Below are 6,000 nucleotides of genomic sequence, written 5' to 3' on the forward strand. Positions count from 1 at the left end.
ACAATTTCAGTCTTGTTGATAACATTTCTTATTGTCACTTTTTGTGAGTTGAGTCCTATTGTTTTAGCCAGGAAGCAAGTTGTGCCCTTTCCTATCATGTCCTGCTTTTGAGAGTACCAGGAACCTTTGGAGCTGGGAAACTGTCTCTGTTTCTAAAGTACATATCTCACAATATGTAGAATTATCCAAACAAAGGAGAAAGGAACCAGTGTGAGATCCAAAATGGGCTTGAGATTATCCTTTCCATATACTTCATTTAGTAATTCCATGAGAGAATCACTTCAAAAGACAAGACTTGGATGCCCTCTATGCTTTCTCTCTGAACACCACTCTTCTCCTTGTAGAGTCACTTGCTATTTTCTGCAGCCTGCCTCCTTTAGATGTATGGCAAGAATATTTCATAGCATCTGTTCTACCTTCTGAAAGAAGAATTTGATCCATTAAGAACTAGTAGCAGACCTGGTTGAATACCAGGAATGCCAGACAGAAAAGTCTATCTTTCACATTCTCACTAAATGAAAATACCTATATGCAAAATGTCCCCACCAAACTTCCCTAAATTCTTTCTACTTCTCTCTGGTCAAGTCTTCCAAAGAGCAAAAACTACCTACCTATAGTGTCAGCATCGTTTTGGTACAAATAAAAGTCATTTGAAATAAAAATCTCCCCCTAAACAGAGATACTTTTGAATATGAGTTGTTTTCTAATTCCCATCTTACTTGTCTTCAGAACTGAGTCATTAATGATAGTATATGTTCCTCTGCTTGTATTTCTCTGCTGAGATTTCCTGTTTTTATTCATGACAAGCAGGCTTTTGCTTTGCTTTAGTGAACATAGTTATACCTGCTTTAAAATTCTTTTCTGCTAAATCCAACATCTGAATCATCTCACAGTTGGTTTCCATTGTTTGTCTTTTCTCTAGAGAAAGAGTCTTATTTTTCAGGTTCTTCAAATACTGAGTGATTTTAGATTGTGTACAACTGAATGTTTTCAGTGTTTACTCTGTGAATTCTGTTATATTCCTCTGAAGAGAGTGCTGATTTCGTTTGCGTTGGCAGGCATTTAACTTCATTGGCCTCAAACTACATTGTGTTTTAGGCAGCAGCTCAAATCTCATTTCAGTTCTTTTATCATTATCTGAAGTCTGCCCCACACATGTGTGGTTCAGGGGTCCGCCAGAGATTTGCATGGAGTTTATGCACAGAATTTGAGGTTCATTCTCTTTTCTTTGGTTCTCTTTTTCTGAGATTTCCCCCTCACTTTCTAACAGCTGTGGTTGCTCTGAATCTTTGGTTTTCTCTGATTCTTCAACTGCAGTTTTCAGTCACCCTAAAAGCCATAAAAATGGGAACTCACCTTGTTCCATTTCCTTCTTCTAAGTTTCAACCTGTCTCCAGAATCTGCCTGCTTTTTGTTCATTCTCCAGTGCCTTCAGGTAGTTTTTTGTGTCTTGTCAAGTTTGTAGTTGTTATCATTTGGAAGTTCTGTTCAATAAGTGCTTAAACTTAACCATACCAGAGGCTAAACTCTGAGGCAGAGACTTAAAATGAAAAAGCACAGTGTGGGAAGAGGGAACATAGTCCTGTGACAGCCTGTTTAGATTCTAGCCTTAATAGCTAAGCAGCCAGTTGCTTCAAGCAGGAAGGAAGATGAAGAACTAACCAAATTATTAAACCCGCAGGTGTGAAGAGCTAATGAATACTGCTGACCACATCTTCCTGAAAAGCTTTTCTGAGCCACTTTTTTGCAAATCATCATGTACATGATGCTGATTCTTCTTCTACACGCTGCCATGTTGAGAGGGCTAACATTTCCTCACCACTGTTGGACTTTCTCCATAAGGATGTGGTACTTAAAAACTGCATAGTTTTGAATTGAGTGACCAGTCCTAGACTAAGGAAGGTTTGGGTCTTTGACAAGGCAGTTATAAATGGTCTTACCAAGGCTTTCCTGGCCCTACCCCTGAAGTCTGATTTAGTACTGAGCTGGTGCTGACAGCTGTGAAAGGGCTTCCAGCCCTAATGAGGGTTTCTTGGTGTCCCCAGTGAGTAACAGACTAATTGTGTCCTTCTCTGAGCTTTAGTTTTTTCCTATTATATAGAGCCTAGCCTGTCTCCTGGGCTGCCTCTTAATTCAAGAGCATGAACAGCCTCAGCTTTTGAAAGGGTTGAGTGTTAAAAGAGAAAAAGCGCATTTAAAAAACAATCTCATATTGTTTTATTTAGTTCTGAGAAATTATAATCACTGTATATTCAGTAAGCAGGGAAACCATTAGTCTAAGTGGTGTACTAGAAAAATCTCTGCCTCAATAAGGAGAAACCTTTCTTAGTTGAAGAGGAATAGACAAGTCCTCTTTGACCATAGCCAACTGCCTCGTACTTCATTTGTGCTCCCAGTAGGCTGTGCAATAGCCAGGATCAATAGACCTGTACAGAACAGATGTATGGCTTGGGAATTTGAAGAATTTAGGGACTTGGCACCCAAATATATGGCAGATCCAGACTCTAGGGAATTTTTAAATGCATTGCCCACAGGGAAACACAAAGGAGAGCTTGCCTCTATTCCTACTGGTTCCTGGCAGCATTCTCCGTCATGGAAACATGGAGGAGCTGTTCCAGGGTCCTTGGCAGGGCAAAGGCAGGCCTTGTCAAGTTCTTGGCTTCAGCTGTCATTGACATTATGCATGTTTGAGCCCTGCCCTTTGACAGTGTGGATTCGTTTTTGGTTCTTTACACAGGTCAGAGTCTCTGACTCCAGGTCCCTCCAGGTCCCTGCTCAGCTATTCAGCCTTGCAATCTCTAGTCCAGTTCAGTTGCCACCTGATTTCTCTTCTCCTTATCCTTAAGTTAGGCAATCTTGATTTTGTATTCCTACCTTTACAGAGAATGATCTCATGTGAATGTTTCCCTTGTTACTATTCCATTCCTTATGCAGCTTCTCCCATAATTACTTACACAGACTATAGTTATGTCATTGACATCTCCAAGATGTAAAGGGAACCAGATATTCCCCTGGGAAGTTTTAGGTAAGATATTCCTGGACCTACGATACTATGTATTTGTGCCTATTTAAGCTAAATATTTCAAATATTTTTCTAAATCAGTGTTGCTGCGTTCAGGTGGAGCATAGCTAGGACATCTTTTGCGTAAATTATGTCAGCCTGGATGGAGCCTACACTTTTTTAAAAGCAATGTATCGAAGGCTATGGCCATAGCCATCTGATGTTTGGGAAGACAGCCGGGAAGAGAGTTCCAAGCTCCTACCATCCTCCTCTCATCTATAACTGTTCTCTGTGACCTCTTCTCCAGCATCAGTGTCCCACAGAGGCTCTTGTTCCCTAACTGCCTGTGTGGGTAGAGAAAAGGCCATTAACAAAGGAAAAAGCTCTATGTTTGTTCATAACCCAGCTGCATATGAGAGCATCTGTGGAGGCTGGGAATGTGCAGTGTTTTGTACAGAAAGCACAGATAGTTTAGACTGTGGGTATGGTCAGCAGCCTGAGGAATGCTGGGACTTTGAGCTTCTGGCTAGTCTTAACTTCTCTACTAGATTGCAGCCCCTAAGAATTTCTGGCCCAACAAAACAAATGAATCAAAGACAAAAGTTCTGTTTTGTTTCTCTTTGTCATAGTGCCTGCAGGCAGGTAATGTGCGTGTATCTCAGATCCAATGCGGGAAAGAGCAACAGTACAGTTGACCCTTGAACTGTGCAAGTCCACTTATATGTGGGATTTTTTTGATAAATACAGTTGGATACTGTAAATATATTTTCTCTTACGATTTTCTTAATAACATCATCTTTTCTTCAGCTTACTTTATTGTAAGAATGCAGTATATAATACATATACAAAAAATGTGTTAATCAATTGTTAATGTTATCGGTAAGGATCCTGGTCAAGTAAGCTGTTAGTAGTTAAGCTTGTGGGGAGTCAAAGATTTTCAACTGCTTGGGGGGTCGGCACCCCAACCCCCATATTGTTCAAGAGCCAGCTATACTCACTGAAGATCATAGAACTGGGATTCAGAATACTTAACCTTATGATTTTGACTCTGCCATTAAGTGTGGACAGGTCAGATAGTTTTCTAGAACTCTGTTTTCTTCATCTGTGGAATGAATTGTTTGGATTTAATCAGGATCTAAAAATGTTTATTGTCTGGTTGGGTTCCACATGTCTAAAGAAGATAGATACTACTCAGCCTCAGCTGATTATTGCCCCAACGACATAATGTGGCCAGATCCTTGTTTTCCAAGAGCAACAATATCTATTTGTTATGCAACATCTTCAAATTTTTAAATATTAGCAGCTAATTCAAAAATCACATAAAGCACTAAGGGGAGCACATAAGACATCTGTAGACACTTTTCATCCGTGGTACATTAGTTTACAACCTCTAGACTAGATCTAGAAGGTTCTTTTCTAACTTCAAGATCCTGTCTCCGGAAAGAATTGTTAACATGGGTAACAGCTGTATAATGCCCTCAGGTTCAGTTGCCACACATGTCCAATTTCTTTGGAAATGTCTGCTTGGCTGGCTCTTATCCTAAGCTCAGAAGTAACCTAGTATGCTAAAGGACAGCCATGCCATGATAGCTTATACCCTAAGCCCCTCTCAGACTGGGCCTTGGGGACCCAAAGTGGGTCTTTTTCAACTGCCCTGACCACCAATCTTGATTTCCTACACTCAGAATTACAGACAGTCTATGACTCAACAGGCCACAAAATGAGGTGCCACCTTAGGGAGTTCCTGCGATTTTTCTCCTATTACACCCAAATATTACAATACCAGACTACACTTCAAGTCTCTGGTCCTCGGTGGAGAGAGAGATATGAGGGCTCTTGGTAGTCTTTAAGGAAGCAGGGTGAGCTAGGAGGTACTGAATGACCGAAGAGGAGCTGATATTGCTGCTTCTAAAAATGAGAAGATAGATTACCAACATATATGTGGATAGATTTGACAAGTCATGAGTAATACTTCAGCCTTGATTATTTAAAAAGTTAGCAGTGGTAACTATGCAAGAACCAGATAAACCAGACTAATCGTGTTTCTTGTTTTCATACAGCTGTAGAGTAATAGAGAATTACAATAAGAGCTAGCACTTATTGAACACTTTCTATGTACCTGGGGATTTTCTACGTACTTTACTGGGTTAATTTATAATCACCATAATCATAAGGTAGGTACTATCATTACCTTTTCTTTATTGACTGAGAAACTGAAGCACAGAAGTCTTAAGTAATTTGCCCATGGTGATAAAGTTAGAGGGCAGTAGAGCCAAGATCCAAATGCAGACAGCCTGGCTTTTAGCCACTTCAAGGAATATTGTGTCTGTGCATACTGCTGTACTAAGATTTCAGCATGGCATTAGCCATCTTAACTGTGGGAAAAATCGAGCGTCTGAGGCTGCATGAGCACAGGCAGTCATATTAAGAATTAGCTGTATTTATTCAAAAGGTTGGGTTAACTCAAGTCTCTGCTGGTTTGCCATAGAGCCCTATCCTGACTCGTTCACACAGTTTATTGATGCTTTGAAAAAGGACGTTGATGGAAACAATATGATGTAGTAGTTAAAAGTATGAGTTCTCTTGTCAACCTGTTTGCATTCAAATCCTGAGTCTTCTACCTGGCACTGTGAACCTGAGCAAAGAACTTAACCTTTCTGTACCTCCATTTACCCATCAATTAAATGAAAATAGTAAGAGTAACTACATAAAGTTTTTGCGAGGATTAAATAAGTTGACCTATGAAAATTAACTCTTAGTTCAGTGCCTTAGTACAAAGTTCAACAAATGTGAGCAGTTATCACTATTCTTTTTTTTTTTTTTAACGTTTATTCATTTTTGAGTGACGGAGAGACAGAGTGCACGATGGGGAGGGGAAGAGAGAGAGGGAGACACAGAATCCAAAGCAGGCTCTAGGCTCTGAGCTGTCAGCACAGAGACTGATGCGGGGCTCAGACCCACAAACCATGAGATCATGACCTGAGCCGAAGTAGGACACT

Source organism: Panthera leo, chromosome B3 (assembly GCF_018350215.1).
Source record: "Panthera leo isolate Ple1 chromosome B3, P.leo_Ple1_pat1.1, whole genome shotgun sequence".
Taxonomy (NCBI): Eukaryota; Metazoa; Chordata; class Mammalia; order Carnivora; family Felidae; genus Panthera; species Panthera leo.